Source organism: Salvelinus namaycush, chromosome 9 (genome assembly GCF_016432855.1).
Source record: "Salvelinus namaycush isolate Seneca chromosome 9, SaNama_1.0, whole genome shotgun sequence".
NCBI classification, from domain to species: domain Eukaryota; kingdom Metazoa; phylum Chordata; class Actinopteri; order Salmoniformes; family Salmonidae; genus Salvelinus; species Salvelinus namaycush.
Genome location: NC_052315.1, coordinates 18,502,263 through 18,520,008, shown reverse-complemented (window position 1 = coordinate 18,520,008; position 17,746 = coordinate 18,502,263). Strand labels below are relative to the sequence as shown.

At 39.9% G+C, this 17,746-nt stretch overlaps 1 pseudogene; it reads right to left on the bottom strand.

Moving 5' to 3' along the window:
- LOC120053180 overlaps window positions 1–17,746 on the bottom strand; it is a 72,383-nt pseudogene that overhangs the window by 43,121 nt on the left and 11,516 nt on the right.

The window sequence follows — 17,746 nt, the reverse complement described above, 5'->3', positions numbered from 1 at the left end:
AAATGTCACTTTGTTCACGAGAGATTTACATGGTTATCAAAATGTCACGCAAGGGTAATACTAAACGAAACACAGCCCTTATTTTAAGTGTTTCTAAAATCCCCTATAGGATAAATTTATGGTGGAAAAACGATTGGAGCCATTTCCCTGTTTGACCGCTAGGTTTTATGGGTATTATGACACCTCCTCTATGGGGACGCCCATTCTATTTCTATGATCTGAGCCCTAGTTTTCCTGGTGAGGTCACATGGTTAGGTAAAACTCCTGGCCCTAAGCAATCCACCAGGTTAATCAGCTGCGCCCTTCTCCATCTCACCCTGTATCCGCTGAGGGTGGGCCCGGTCTTGGGCATGTTGAAACAGCTTGATCGCTCCCCATATAGGAAGCAATAGGAAGGGCATGTTGAGCCAGAAAGCGGGGCGGTTATCTGACCCAAATTTACCTGCCAGGGAGGGAAACATAGAGCATTTCATCCCCTAAAAGTATGAGGAGGAACTGGGTACATCTGAAGTAGAGTAGAGCAGTCTAATTTTAACCGTGTTATAGTTGACACATTTCCATGAGAAACAGAGTAGACCTTTGCCAAAAGTGGAGACCACATTATCATAACTTGGAGGCTATATTATACACGGCTTGTAATTAACTTAAATGGTGTTCTAAATAAGTCCGCAGTAGGGCATCATTGAACAAATATGCAACTTAAATACAAAATGATGGTAACACATTGTTGTGGGTTAGTTTGATCCTCCGATACTTCTTCGTTTGAAACCCAGAGAACAGATGCTTTGAGACTAGTTTTGCTTTGTTCTGTCAATTCTAAAGGCAAGTGCATTGTTGTACTGGCAGCCTACACTATGACACTGATGCTACAACGCTGTACAGTTGATTAACTCGGTCATTGTGGGATACAGGAGGGGCGAAGGAAAGACTCACCTACAACAATTCCTGTCACAAAGACACTTATGTTGGCAAACAACGATCCAGCCCAGAAGAGACCGAGGGTATGGTAAGACATACTGAGAGAGGGAAAGAAATGGCCCAAAGTGGTTACTCCAATCATTGTAAACTAGTGGCAGCATACAGCTTCAAATTAATGGCCCAGCAGTGAGATGTGTGGTCGTAAATGTGGTCACACAAAGATGTCCGATTCTGTGGTACGAATCCTTAGCCCTCTTGGTGAAGGGGACTATAAGGTACAATACAGTATAATACAATACTTGCTTAATTGGTCCAGGCATGAATGTAGTGTATTAGAATCGTAGTGCATGTGTGATTTGTAGATCAACATTACAAGAAGACCAAGGTGACACAGTGTTCCATAAGCGTTGTATCATCATGAGGTACATGATAAAGTGCACTATTCCGTCCCAGTAGCAGATCATGATGGCTGTCCCTGCCACACACAATGCAACCATGAATCTCATGGCACTGGAACAACAGACAGATTCAACATCTGTATTTATATTAGCAAGATGGAGAATCGAGAGACTAACCATTTTCTGGTAGAATTCCATCATTCCGGAGAGAAAACAGTCATGTTCCAAAGAACTCACAAGGTCAATGACACAAGTGAAGGACAACTCTGCTAACACTAACACTGTAAAGACAATGCGAACATTCAGTACTGTGGAAGATTGATATTGTGAAAGTGGGCAATAATGAGCATGAAGCAATACAGCATTATAGAAAGTTTATGTTGAAAGCCTCAATTACACAACAGAAAATAACTTGGATTAATGCATGGCTGTTGGTCTGTTCAACTTTCTTTGTGGCGATTAGCATACACGGATTGCATTTGTGAGCATACTCAGCTTTAAGAAAGGCCCTCATTCAATTTGTTGCGAAATTCAGCAGATTTCAGCAGAATTATGTAGCAGCTAGATGTTAAGTTGTATGAACAATTATGATTATCCTCATTGTAGTTATGGTGAAGAGAAAGCTCCTTCCCCCATGTAATTATTACCCAATCTGCTTTGTCTGCCTCTTGAAACGTTTAATAAAACTGTCAGAACAATATTACTGCTTATAAAGACGCTTTGAACAGAAGTGGATTTGTGAGAAGCTCAACCTCTTTTTCTCTCATGAACAGTTAGCTAACCACCACAACTCCTTTTCTTTCACACCATCCTTGTGTTTAAAATATTTCCCTCCAACCAACCAGCTATTGATTTTCTGGGCTGTGGAGAGAGATAATGATGTCTGCTGGCTGTAGGCTGGGTGAAGGGAGATTTATATTGGGAGATGTGGGTTGAGTTCTCCTCGGGTTAAGAGCACAGTGGTGCTGAGAGGGCACCTATCTCAGAGTCATAGCCTGAAACCCCATGTGGGTCTGGGAGACACATAATGAGTGGCGGGGGATATAGAGGACTGGAGATAGCAAAGGAGCTCAGTTAAAGTGGCTGGTAATGTGCTGCCAACAGATGTGGTGGTTCTCCACATTATTCTCCAGAATCTTTAACATCTAAAACACTAAGCATTTTGGGAGGGGGGGGGGGGGGGGGGGGGGGGGGTCATATAGATATTTAATTTAGAATTTTAGGACCCCTGTAGCTAGGTATCAAAAATGTCATAAAATATTGTATTTGGCCTTTACTACTATAGCCCATATAAACGCATTTAAAAACACATTAATAAATGGCAAAACCAACAGTCCAAAAATAGGAATAAGGTGTACATTTGACCTCCATTATCTAGGATATGACAATGGTAAATAAATCTCTCAATTTTTGCTAATTTTTTGTGCGGTCTTGCAGGCCTTCTCATGCAGCTGCAACTGCAAGTGCATTTGTAAATCATGACCCATCTTGAGTTGGGCTCTGGGATGGTGCAATTGTTGAGAAAGTGAGCTTATGGTTGTGTGGGGGTAAGGGCTGAGTGTGTGTGGGTGTATGTGTGTATCCCACAACTGTTGCGAAGGAAGAAGTAAAAGATGTTAGGGACAATAGAGGATGATCCACAGATATATATAATACAAATCGAGGTGAGGGCAATGGAAATGCATATGGTAATTGATCTTCTTCAATTCGGTAAATGGCACTGTATGCTCTTTTCAAAGAATGGATCCCAGTCGGTTCAGGGCTATGGGATACAGGGGGTCGAGGGTGGTCTACCGGGCATTGGGATGACAAGCCATCTCGAGATGAGGCCTTTTAGCGGGTGGAATAGTAGGGACCAATTGGAGGTTTACTTAGTAGAAATGCAAATATCATGGTACAACTATATAGACACTCAATCATTATGTTACTTTTTAATAGTACGTTTACAAAAATATATTCTGATTAAAAGAATGAAAGGTGTGTCTCATTATGGTAAGTGGTGAAATAAGTATAGCCAGTTACAATTGTAATGGCTTAGCAGATAATAAGAAAAGACGATCAGTATTTACCTGGCTAAAAGAGAAGGATTATAATATCTATTGTTTACAGGAAACCCATTCAACAGTTTTAGATGAAGTTTTGTGGAAAAAGAACTGGGGGGGCAAAATATATTTCTCCCATGGGCAAAGAAATTCAAAAGGGGTGATGGTTTTAATTAACAATAATTTTGATCCAAATGTGCAAATTGTCCAAACAGATCCTCAAGGTAGATGGATTATTTTAAATATGTTATTGGACAATAAACAAATATGGCTTGTTAACCTATACGGTCCGAATAATGATGATCCAAGCTTCTTTGAAAATATATATAAGAATTTATCAACTCTACAAGCAACACTAGACTCTATTATTATAGTGGGAGATTTTAATACGGTCTTAAATACCTCTATAGACCGGAAAGGAAATCACACTACAAACTATCACCCTCAGGCACTTAAGGAAATCATGAATGTCATGGATATATTGGAATTAGTGGATATATGGAGACTTAAATACCCTGATTTAGTGAGATATACATGGCGGAGGCTGAATCAAGCTAGTCGTATTGACTACTTTCTTATACCATTCTCTCTGGCACCAAAAGTTAAAAAAGTGTTGATAGGGGACAGAATGCGGTCGGATCATCACATAATTGGCATATATATTTCTCTTACAGAATTTCCACGTGGGCGAGGATATTGGAAATTTAATCAAAGTCTACTAGATGATAAATTGTTTAGAACTAGGACAGAAGATTTTATAACTGACTTTTTCAGACATAACATAGGTACAGCAGATCCCCTTATTGTATGGGACACTTTTAAGTGTGCCTTTAGAGGCCATGCAATTCAGTACTCATCTATAAAACAAAGGGAATTTAGATCAAAAGAGTCCATATTAACAAAGGAAATTGAAGGACTAACAGTACAGTTAGATAGCAATAAAAACAGTACCATAGAGGCACAGAAAAAGGAAGAAAAACAAAAAGAAATGGAGGAACTTATTCAAGAAAGATCCAGTGTAATATATTATAAAAATAAAGCGAACTGGATGGAATATGGGGAAAAATGCACCAAATTCTTTTTCAATCTTCAATATAGAAATGCTACCAAAAAAAATGTATTAAAACTTGTTACAAATGATGGAGTCACGCATGATTCACCAAATGATATTTTGAAAGAGGAAGTAAAGTACTTTAAGAATATGTTTTCGTTTCAGGCTCCTCCATCTCCACTAACTGAAACTAATTGTATGGATTTTTTTCCTATTAATAATGTAAAATTAACATCTGTACAGAAAGACTCATGTGAAGGCCAAATTACAGAGGAGGAACTGCTTGATGCAATTGGGGCCTTTAAGGATGGGAAAACTCCAGGGCTGGATGGCATACCAGTGGAAGTATACAAAACTTTTTTTGATATACTCAAAGGACCATTATTAGCTTGTTTTAACCACTCCTATATAAATGGTAGATTATCAGACACGCAACAAGAAGGTCTGATATCGTTATTACTGAAACAGGACCCAAGTGGTATATATAAAGATCCAGTCCAATTAAAAAATTGGAGACCTCTTACACTTCAGTGTTGTGATGCAAAAATCCTAGCAAAATGCTTGGCGCATAGAATAAAAAAAGTTTTGTCAGATATTATTCATCCTAATCAGACAGGTTTTTTACATGGACGATACATTGGAGATAATATAAGGCAAGTACTGGAAACAATAGAACACTATGAAATATCGGGGACACCAGGTCTGGTTTTCATAGCTGATTTTGAAAAGGCTTTTGATAAAGTACGACTGGAGTTTATATATAAATGCCTAGAATATTTCAATTTTGGGGAATCTCTTATAAAATGGGTTAAATTATGTATAGTAACCCTAGGTGTAAAATAGTAAATAATGGCTACATCTCAGAAAGTTTTAAACTATCTAGAGGAGTAAAACAAGGTTGTCCACTATCGGCATATCTATTTATTATTGCCATCGAAATGTTAGCTGTTAAAATTAGATCAAACATTAATATTAATGGATTAGAAATCCGTGGCTTAAAAACTAAGGTGTCATTGTACGCTGATGATTCATGTTTTCTTTTAAAACCACAACTAGAGTCTCTCCACGGCCTCATAGAGGATCTAGATACCTTTGCTATCCTCTCTGGATTAAAACCAAATTATGATAAATGTACCATATTACGTATTGGATCACTAAAAAATACACATTTTATATTGCCATGTAGTTTACCAATTAAATGGTCTGACGGAGATGTGGACATACTCGGTATAAAAATCCCAAAAGAAAGAAATGATCTCACTCCAATAAATTTTTATAGAAAGTTAGCAAAAATAGATAAGATCTTGCTACCATGGAAAGGAAAATACTTGTCTATTTGTGGAAAAATCACCCTGATTAACTCTTTAGTCATATCACAGTTTACCTATTTGCTTATGGTTTTGCCTACACCTAGTGACCTGCTTTTTAAATTATATGAACAAAAAATATTCCATTTTATTTGGAACGGCAAGCCAGATAAAATTAAAAGGGCCTATTTATATAACGAATATGAATTCGGAGGGCAGAAATTATTAAATATTAAAGCATTAGACCTCTCACTAAAGGCATCAGTCATACAAAAGTTATACTTAAATCCAAACTGGTTCTCTAGTAAATTGGTACGAATGTCTCATCCTATGTTCAAGAAGGGCCTTTTTCCCTTTATTCAGATTACACCTGCTCACTTTCGGTTGTTTGAAAAGGAAATAATCTCCAAAATATCCTTATTTTTTAAACAAGCCTTAGAAAGTTGGTTGCAATTTCAGTTTAATCCACCTGAAAGGACGGAACAAATAGTACAACAAATATTGTGGTTAAATTCAAATATAGTAATTGATAAAAAAACTGTATTTATCGAAGAAATGTTTAAAAAAGGTATAATTTTTGTGAATGATATCATAAATAGGACTGGTGGAGTTATGTCACACATGCAGCTAACACAGACATATGGAAATGTCTGCTCTACCCAAAATTACAACCAATTAATTGCAGCATTACCACAAAAATGGAAGAGGCAAGTAGAAGGGGAAAAAAGTAAGGAACTTGTATGTCGGCCCTGTATTAAAGAACATAAATGGTTAAAGAAAAGTGTGATAAATAAAAACATATACCAATTTCATTTAAGGACCAAAAAACTGACAGCTGTGCCATATAAATTGCAAAATAGTTGGGAAGAGATTTTCGATGTACCCATTCCATGGCACATGGTTTATGAATTGATACGCAAAACAACGCCGGATTCAAAACTTCGAATTTTTCAATTTAAATTACTGTACAAAATTCTTGCAACTAATAGAATGTTATATATATGGGGTATACAATCTTCCCAGCTCTGCAGATTCTGTTGTGAGGAGGCAGACTCATTAGATCATTTATTTTGGTATTGTCCATATGTAGCTCGTTTTTGGTCACAGGTCCAGGAATGGCTGAAGAATTGCAACATTTGCCTAGAACTAACGCTACAGATAGCAATACTGGGGGATTTGAAAAGCCATAGTCAATCAATCAATAATATAATAATTATTTTAGCAAAAATGTTTATTTTTAATTTACAATCTGTAGAAGCTATGAGAATAGGAAGGTTCAAATCTTTTGTGAAGCATCACAGCACAGTTGAAAAATATATGGCAAATAAAAATCCGAAATGGATGATGTTGGAAGATAGATGGGAAGGGTTGAGTGGAACTGAAGGGTGGGACTAATAACAAGATAAACAATGTAGGGCATACGGGATCTGTGAAATGTGTATAGGTGCGGAGCTTTTGTGAAATAGCACAGTTACAAGTGGAAATAAAATTGGATGGACAACAGAAATAGAGGAAGGACTAAGAACAAACAAGAGAGAACTATTATAAAGTAGTCTGTGTCTGTAAAATAGGTATAAGATGTATAAATTGAAGGTAAAAGCAGAAGTGTTTATTAGTTTACTCCAATTGGGGGAGCGGTGGTAGGGTTGCGGGGAATAATAATAAAGGTATATTCTTTAAAAAAGTATGTATGTCTATATAGGTATGTGTATGTATATATGTATATATGTATGCATGCGTGTATGGATATATATATTTACCCAAAAAAATATGGGGGATTGGAAATGATGCAGACAATTACATTGGAAGCAACATTCTTTCCGCAATATTAAGCTGATCCACCCCAAAAAAAAAAAAAAAAAAAAAAAACAGTCCAAAAATAAATCATAAGGAATAATGTTTTGAAGTGGCTTTCCTGTATCTAGAAGACATAAGAAAGCTAAGGAAAATATGAACGTTTTTTGGACACATATTTAACCCCCTTTTTTTGGGGCACAAAATTACCTCAATACTACCATTAATGTTTTTTAACCAGTTCCGGTTACCTTCAGACCCGTGATAATTGTCTCATCTTTCCATAGAGTGGTCATATTAGTTTGTAGGCCAAACCGTCTGTTGGTACAGACATTTTCGTGAGAAGACTATTGTCGGGATGTCTCATGGTCTGACAAACATCACTGTAGCTTGGCCACCTTTCACCGCAGATGCGGAAGGCTGACATAGGCGGATGCGGTGGATGTTACTTATACTGAACAAAATATGAAACGCAACATACCACAATTTCAACGATTTTACTGAGTTACAGTTTATATAAGGAAATAAGTCATGTGAAATTAATTCATTAAGTCCTAATCTATGGATTTCACTTGACTGGGCAAAGGCGCAGCCATGGGTGGGCCTGGGAAGGCACAGGCCCACCCACTTGGGAGCCAGGCCCACCCACTGGGGAGCCAGGGCCAGCCAATCAGTTTTTCCCCACAAAAGGGCTTCATTACAGACAGAAATACTCCTCAGTTTCATCAGCTGTACGGGTGGCTGGTCTCAGACGATCCCGTAGATGAAGAAGCCGGATGTGGAGGTCCTGGGCTGGCATGGTCGCACGTGGTCTGTGGTTGTGAGGCCGGTTGGACGTACTGCCAAATTCTCTAAAACGACGTTGGAGGCGGCTTATGGTAGAGAAATTAACATTCAATCATCTGGCAATAGCTCTGGTGGTTATTCTTGCAGTCAGCATGCCAATTGCACGCTCCCTCAAACTTGAGACATCTGTGGCATTGTGTTGTGTGACAAAACTTCACATTTTAGAGTGGCCTTTTATTGTCCCCAAAACAAGGTGCACCTGTGTAATGATTACGCTGTTTAATCAGTTTATTGATACACACCTGTCAGGTGATAGATTATATTGGCAAAGGAGAAATGCTCACTAACAGGGATGTAAACAAATTTCGGTACAAAAGTTGAGAGAAATAAGCTTTTTGTGTGTAAGGAACATTTCTGGGATCTTTTATTTCAGCTCATGAATCATGGGACCAACACTTTACATGTTCCGTTTATATTTTTGTTCAGTATAGATTGACGCACGGGTTATATTAAGGATTAAAGGAAATGCCTGCATGGTCAGTCAGTAGCCATTACTACCATTGATTTACAGTACCAGTCAAAAGTTAGGACACACTTACTCATTCAAGGAATTTCCTTTATTTTACTATTTTCTACATTGTAGAATAATAGTGAAGACATCAAAACTACGAAATAACACATATGGAATCATGTAGTAACCAAAAAAGTGTTAAACAAATCAAGATATATTTGATATTTGAGAATCCTCAAAGTAGCCACCCTTTTCCTTAATGACAGCTTTGCACACTCTAGGCATTCTCTCAACCAGCTTCATGAGGTACTCACCTGGAATGCATTTCAATTAACAGGTGTGCCTTGTTAAAAGGGAATTTGCGTTTGAGCCAATCAGTTGTGTTGTGACAAGGTAGGGGTGGTATACAGAAGACGGCCCTATTTGGTAAAAGACCAAGTCCATATTATGGCAAGAACAGCTCAAATAAGCAAAGAGAAACGACAGTCCATCACTACTGTAAGACACAAAGGTCAGTCAATCTGGAAAATTTCAAGAGCTTTGAACGTTTCTTCAAGTGCAGTCGCAAAAACCATCATGGGCTATGATGAAACTGGCTCTCATGAGGACCGTCACAGGAAAGAAAGACCCAGAGTTACCTCTGCTGCAGAGGATAGATTCATTAGAGTTACCAGCCTCAGAAATTGCAACCCAAATAAATTATTCACAGAGTTCAAGTAACAGACACATCTCAACATCAACTGTTCAGAGGAGAATGCGTGAATCAGGCCTTCATGGTCGAATTGCTGCAAAGAAACCACTACTAAAGGACATCTGGTTTGTGCTTAGTGTGACTATCATTTGTTTTTCAACAGGACAATGACCCAACACACTTTCAAGCTGTATAAGGGATATTTGACCAAGAAGTAGAATGATGGAGTGGTGCATCAGATGACCTGGCCTCCACAATCAAATCAAATCATATTTTATTTGTCACATACACATGGTTAGCAGATGTTAATGCGAGTGTAGCGAAATGCTTGTGCTTCTAGTTCCGACAGTCACCTACTGTATATCCTGCCATCAGCTCTTCCATAAACACCTGTGTGCAGACCTATCTGCTAGATGCCCCGTGGCTAAGCCATGCGAGTGCTCCTCAGTAGATGATTCTGAAGAAGAATCATCTAGTTTGAATCCCTCCTTTTTTACCTGTTAGATGGCTCAGATAAACCAGACCCTCTAGAGGATTAGAATGCCACAGGTACTTTGAGAGAGACAGAGTGCGTGTGTCTCTGTGTGTTTATCAGGGGACAGCAGCATCGTCAGTTACACACAGGTGCCATTACAAGGACGTTTGATGTTATAAGGGACAGCCAATCCTTGTAATACAGCTAATATATGGATTGTGCACCCTATTCCATTTCATGAAAACATGAGTTCAAAGAAGTCTTTATAAGCCTGTAAAATGTCCTGTAAAGGTACATTGCCTGGCTGTAAACTGATCATAATGAGTTAACACTCATAAGATATCCACAAGCCCAGTATACAGTAAATGTACAAATACACTTTGTCTGGCTCTATAAGTCTATATATACAGTACCAGTCAAACGTTTGGACACACTGGGTCAGAAGTTTATATACACTCAATTAGTATTTGGTAGCATTGCCTTTAAATTGTTTAACATGGGTCAAACGTTTCAGGTAGCCTTCCACAAGCTTCCCACAATAAGTTAGGAGAATTTTGGCCCATTCCTCCTGACAGAGCTGGTCTAACTGGGTCAGGTTTGTAGGCCTCCTTGCTCGCACACGCTTTTTCAGTTCTGCCCACACATTTTCTATAGGATTGAGGTCAGGGCTTTGTGATGACCACTCCAATATCCTGACTTTGTTGTCCTTAAGCCATTTTGCCACAACTTTGGAAGTATGCTTGGGGTCATTGTCCATTTGGAAGAACCATTTGCGACCAAGCTTTAACTTCCCGACTGATGTCTTGAGATGTTGCTTCAATATATCCACATAATTTTCCATCCTCATGATGCCATCTATGTTGTGAAGTGCACCAGTCCCTTCTGCAGCAAAGCACCCCCACAACATGATGCTGCCACCCCCGTGCTTCACGGTTGGGATGGTGTTCTTCGGCTTGCAAGCCTCCCTTTTTCTTCCAAACATAACGATGGTCATTATTGCCCAACAGTTCTATTTTAGTTTCATCAGACCAGAGGACATTTCTCCAAAAAGTACAATCTTTGTCCCCATGTGCAGTTGCAAACCGTAGTCTGGCTTTTTTATGACGGTTTTGGAGCAGTGGCTTCTTCCTTGCTGAGCGGCCTTTCAGGCTATGTCGATATAGGACTCGTTTAACTGTGGATATAGATACTTTTGTACCTGTTTCCTCCAGCATCTTCACATGGTCCTTTGCTGTTGTTCTGGGATTGATTTGCACTTTTCGCACCAAAGTACGTTCAACTCTAGGAGAGAGAACGCATCTCCTTCCTGAGCGGTATGATGGCTGCGTGGTCCCATGGTGTTTATACTTGCGTACTATTGTTTGTACAGATGAACGTGGTACCTTCAGGCGTTTGGATGAACCAGAGAAGGATGAACCAGACTTGTGGAGGTCTACAATTTGTTTTCTGAGGTCTTGGCTGATTTCTTTTGATTTTCCCATGATGTCAAGCAAAGAAGCAATGAGTTTGAAGGTAGGCCTTGAAATACATCCACAGGTACACCTCCAATTGACTCAAATGATGTCAATTAGCCTATCAGAAGCTTATAAAGCCATGACATCATTTTCTGGAATTTTCCAAGCTGTTTAAAGGGACAGTCAACTTAGTGTATGTAAACTTCTGACCCACTGGAATTGTGATACAGTGAATTATAAGTGAAATCATCTCTCTGTAAACAATTGTTGTAAAAATTACTTGTGTCATGCACAAAGTAGATGTTCTAACCGACTTGCCAAAACTATAGTTTGTTAACAAGAAATTTGTGGAGTGATTGATAAACAAGTTTTAATGACTCCAACCTAAGTGTATGTAAACTTCCGACTTCAACTGTACATATTCATTCCTTTACACTTGTGTGTATAAGGTAGTTGTTGTGAAATTGTTAGATTACTTGTTAGATATTACTGCACGGTCGGAACTAGAAGCACAAGCATTTCGCTACACTCGCATTAACATCTGCTAACCATGTGTATGTGATCAATAAAATTTGATTTGATTTGATAAGCATACACATGCTTGCACCGGCACTCTACACACACGCACATTGTAATATTGCTGTATGGTGGTATTGCACATGTTGTATTGTAGATATGTAGTGGTGTAATAATCTTATATGATGTACAGTTTCATCTTTGGTTTTGTGTGATGTAAGTGCCTTAATGTGTTTGGACCCCAGGAAGAGTAGCTGCTGCCTTGGCAACAGCTAATGGGGATCCCTAATAAATACACATACAAATTATATTATTCAAATTCATAGTACAACTCTATACTTCCCCGCACTGTACTTTTTAAAGAGCAACCTCCCTCCAATTTTCTGCCTCATTCTCTTTTCTAATTAGTTTCCATCGAAGTTTGTAAGTCTCCTCTGCAGTGCTAAATTAGTGAGCAGTGATGAATGGGGAGACCAAGGAAGCGATAATTATGCCAACACCCAGAGCACCAGGATAAATTATGCAGAGATGGGACACCACGTGACAGAAAGCACATACTGACAGATACTGACGCATGGGGCCCAGAGATGGAAGGTGTGCTGACAGACGACCTGCTGCTGCTGTAGCGAGGGCCTGGAAACTCTGGGGAGGGGGATTGCTGCAGGGTCTGTTTGGGTTCTTATGATGCTAAAGCCTTGGAGATTGGCGGCTAGCATCCTGCTGTTCTCTGAGAGTTAGAGGATCTGTGCTGATGTCAATGCAATGGCTACATGGGGTACAAGATGGTCAAGTGACTGCTCTAACAATGGAAATACATATCCTCAAAGATGGAAGGCAGGCGAGAGGAGGCGAGATCAGGTGGGACCATTCTAGCCAATGAGAGGACAGATACCCATGTGAACAACAGGCCACAGAGATAGAGAATTCATCTTTGTATCTATGCCATTGTAACGTCTGTGACAGCATGGACAGCGCTACTGAGGGTCTCTCCATTTTAAAGTAGTACATTTTCTTCTTCTTCATTGGCTGATTGCTCTCAACTCATAGGAATCCCCACCCAGTTGACTACTTTAAAATGGTGGCAGCCCTCAACGGCAATGTCCATGCTAAAACAGATTATATCCATGATGAGTCTTCTATCTATAACAACAGGCACAACTCTGATATAGCTGCTTTTTTCAAAGTTGCCGAAATGCCACGTGCATCCACTTATATCAGTGCATTCGTAACAACCTAACCATTACAAAACGTATATTTGATCAAATAAGCCTCACGTATAACTTTTTTTTAGGACAGATTTTGGGAGGAGTAAAGCATCTTGCTTCGCCTCTTCCTCTCTGATTGGACCAAGGGTCACAGTATTCAGTGAGGACAAACGGCTGGCTTGCTGGTTTGATCTGCAGTCTTTAGTAGCCACGTGACCAGGTCTAGTTCATACTACTTCAACTGTTGTGTTGACCCAAGCTGTGAGGTCAACTACTAAAGTCTGCTTTGATGCTAAGGGGCCTCTGGTCTTCTTGTTTCAACAGAGCTACTTTGACTTGCTGATCATCCCTAACGCCATGGGGATGTCAGATCACCAGTATAGGATGTAGGATTCATAGAGTTCTCCCATTGTTTCCCAGAAACATCAGAGATCATCACCACAACAACTCAATCAATCATGGTCTTAGGTGTAGGAGGCAACTGGCTGGGGCATGTAAGTTCACCACTCACCACCATGTTTGGCAGTCAGAGTTAACAATTACTGTGTTCCGAAAAGATTAATGTGCTTTGGGCCATCGCCATCTAAACAAAATTACTTCTCTACCAAACGTACAATGTGTTCACGGAAACCAAACAAATGCTGTGAGGCCAAAGGGAAGCTCCCTGGCTGCATGTCAATGCACCAGCGCTGGAAGATTTATGCACACAATACTGTTGGTTTGCAAAGTGGCAGAACACATGGCATGGCAGAACACATGGTATATTGTATGCCAGCAGCAATTTATCAAACTCCTCTCATGGCCTGTATTGATTGTCAGAGTCCACACTTAAAAAGAGTTCCAGAGATATCCGCTATGGAGGAGTACGGCAGTTTGCTTGAAATTAGAAATGTCCGCTGAGGAATGGAAGAATTACTAGGGAGGAGTGGTGCAGACAGTCACCACTATCCTTTTAAAACTTTAATGGACTTAGGCCTGCTGTGGCAGCTTGCTTATCTAAACAGAGATTAACAGTAACTGTCATCACTGGAGACAGCATAGTTTAACCCAAGTGTCTACTGACAACACAGGTAGGCTGTGGATTGACTAAATATGGAAATAGGAAAATAAATAAAAATATAGTTTTATTATATATTTTTTTATTTCACCTTTATTTAACCAGGTAGGCTAGTTGAGAACAAGTTCTCATTTACAACTGCGACCTGGCCAAGATAAAGCAAAGCAGTGCGACAGAAACAACAACACAGAGTTACACATGGAATAAACAAGCGTACAGTCAATAACACAATAGAAAAAAAAGAAAGTCTATATACAGTGTGTGCAAATGGCATGAGGAGGTAAGGCAATAAATAGGCCATAGTAGCAAAGTAATTACAATTTAGCAGATTAACACTGGAGTGATAGATGAGCAGATGATGATGAGCAGATGATGTTGTGTAAGTAGTGATACTGGTGTGCAAAAGAGCAGCAAAGTAAATAAAAACAATATGGGGATGAGGTAGGTAGATTGGGTGGGCTATTTACAGATGGACTATGTACAGCTGCAGCGATCGGTTAGCTGCTCAGATAGCTGATGTTTAAAGTTAGTGAGGGAAATGTAAGTCTCCAGCTTCAGCGATTTTTGCAATTCGTTCCAGTCACTGGCAGCAGAGAACTGGAAGGAAAGGCGGCCAAAGGAGATGTTGGCATTGGGGATGACCAGTGAGATATACCTGCTGGAGCGCGTGCTACGGGTGGGTGTTGTTATCGTGACCAGTGAGCTGAGATAAGGCGGAGCTTTACCTAGCATAGACTTATAGATGACCTGGAGCCAGTGTGTCTGTGTCTCCACGAATATGTAGCGAGCGCCAGCCGACTAGAGCATACAGGTCGCAATGGTGGGTGGTATAAGGGGCTTTGGTAACAAAACGGATGGCACTGTGATAGACTACATCCAATTTGCTGAGTAGAGTATTGGAAGATATTTTGTAGATGACATCGCCGAAGTCGAGGATCGGTAGGATAGTTAGTTTTACTAGGGTAAGTTTGGCGGCGTGAGTGAAGAAGGCTTTGTTGCGAAATAGAAAGCCGATTCTAGATTTTATTTTGGATTGGAGATGTTTGATATGAGTCTGTAAGGAGAGTTTACAGTCTAGCCAGACACCTAGGTATTTGTAGTTGTCCACGTATTCTAGGTCAGAACCGTCCAGAGTAGTGATGCTAGTCGGGTGGGCGGGTGCGTGCTGCGAACGGTTGAAGAGCATGCACTTAGTTTTACTAGCATTTAAGAGCAGTTGGAGGCAACGGAAGGAGTGTTGTATGGCATTGAAGCTCATTTGGAGGTTTGTTAACACAGTGTCCAAAGAAGGGCCAGATGTATACAGAATGGTGTCGTCTGCGTAGAGGTGGATCAGGGAATCATCAGCAGCAAGAGCGACATCATTGATATATACAGAGAAAAGAGTCGGCCCGAGAATTGAACCCTGTGGTACCCCCCTAGAGACTGCGCCAGAGGTCCGGACAACAGGCCCTCCGATTTGACACACTGAACTCTGTCTGCGAAGTAGTTGGTGAACCAGGCGAGGCAGTCATTAGGAAAACCAAGGCTATTGAGTCTGCCGATAAGAATACGGTGATTGACAGAGTTGAAAGCCTTGGCCAGGTCGATGAAGACGGCTGTACTGGGCCGTATGCGCTACCCTCTGTAGTGCCTTGCGGTCGGAGGCTGAGCAGTTGCCATACCAGGCAGTGATGCAACCAGTTAGGATGCTCTCGATGGTGCAGTTGTAGAACTTTTTGATGATCTTAGGACCCATGACAAATCTTTTCAGTCACCTGAGGGGGAATAGGTTTTGTCGTGCCCTCTTCACGACTGTCTTGGTGTGTTTAGACCATGATAGGTTTGTTGGTGATGTGGACACCAAGGAACTTGAAGCTCTCAACCTGCTCCACTACAGCCCTGTCGATGAGAATGGGGGCGTGCTCGGTCCTACTTTCCTGTAGTCCACAATCATCTCCTTTGTCTTGATCATGTTGAGAGAGAGGTTGTTGTCCTGGCACCACACGGCCAGGTCTCTGACCTCCTCCCTATTGGCTGTCTCATCATTGTCGGTGATCAGGTCTACCTACCACTGTTGTGTCATCAGCAAACTTAATGATGGTGTTGGAGTCATGCCTGGCCATGCAGTCGTAAGTGAACAGGGAGTACTCCTCTGAACAGTTGATGTTGAGATGTGTCTGTTACTTGAACTCTGTGAAGCATTTATTTGGGCTGCAATCTGAGGTGCAGTTCACTCTAATGTACGTATTCTCTGCAGCAGAGGTAACTCTGGGTCTTCCTTTCCTGTGGCGGTCCTCATGAGAGACATTTTCATCATAGCGCTTGATGGTTTTTGTGACTGCACTTAAAGAAACTTTCCGGATTGACACCTTCATATCTTACAGTAATGATGGACTGTTGTTTCTCTTTGCTTATTTTAGCTGCTCTTGCCATAATATGGACTTGGTCTTTTACCAAATAGGGCCGTCTTCTGTATACCACCCCTACCTTGTCACAACACAACTGATTGGCTCAAATGCATTAAGAAGGAAAGAATTTCCACAAATTAACTTTCAACAAGGCACACCTGTTAATTGAAATGCATTCCAGGTTACTACCTCATGAAGCTGGTTGAGATAACACCAAGAGTGTGCAAAGCTGTCATCAAGGCAAAGGGTGGATGATTTTAAGAATCTCAAATATAAAATATATTTTGATTCGTTTAACAATTTTTTGGTTACTACATGATTCCATACGTGTTATTTCATAGTTTTGATTTCTTCACTATTATTCTACAATGTAGAAAATAGTAAAAAGAAAAACCCTTGAATGAGTAGGTGTCCAAACTTTTGACTGGTACTGTATATATTCCAGAGAGGTGAGAGAAAGTCTGCAAATGCATTTGATGTCAAAGACATGTTCTTATATGGTCTCTCTGAATTCACAAGCCTCTTTTGACCTCCCGTTTATTAACAAAGTATTTTTTACCTATCACCATATAATCTGAATTTCATAATTTACATACGTGGGTTTCAGGCGTGGAAAGTCAGAGTTGGCCAATCTTCAGACAATTGGAATTCACACAAGCCAGGGTATTACTTGTTCCACAAGAGGTCAAGGATTTATGTGTCAGAAATCCATGTGTATGAATTCATAGGTCTAAGTCACATGAGCTGATAGTGCCCTCAAGCTGTAGCAAAGAGTATTAACACTGTTCAACTGGGTCGTTGAGTATGGAGCCTACATTAGAATGAATGACTGCCATAAATCAGTCTAGAGGGTTTAGTCTGCAAAATATTTGGTCATAGTTCCACATAAACTACAACTTGTGAATATTACTATTTATTAATAAAAAAAATATGAAGTTCAAAAACATGTAAAAAGAGCACATTTGGGAAGAATGACCTTTGATTCAAATCTCATACGGGATTTTATTATGCTGCATAAGGAACAAAAACAATGCTTTAAAGCTATTGATTGATTGATTGAAGTCTACTACCCTAAAAAAAATGTTTTTTATAACTTTATAAGACATTTAAATGACCCGATAGGTTGACAATAAGACATGAAATCATTGACT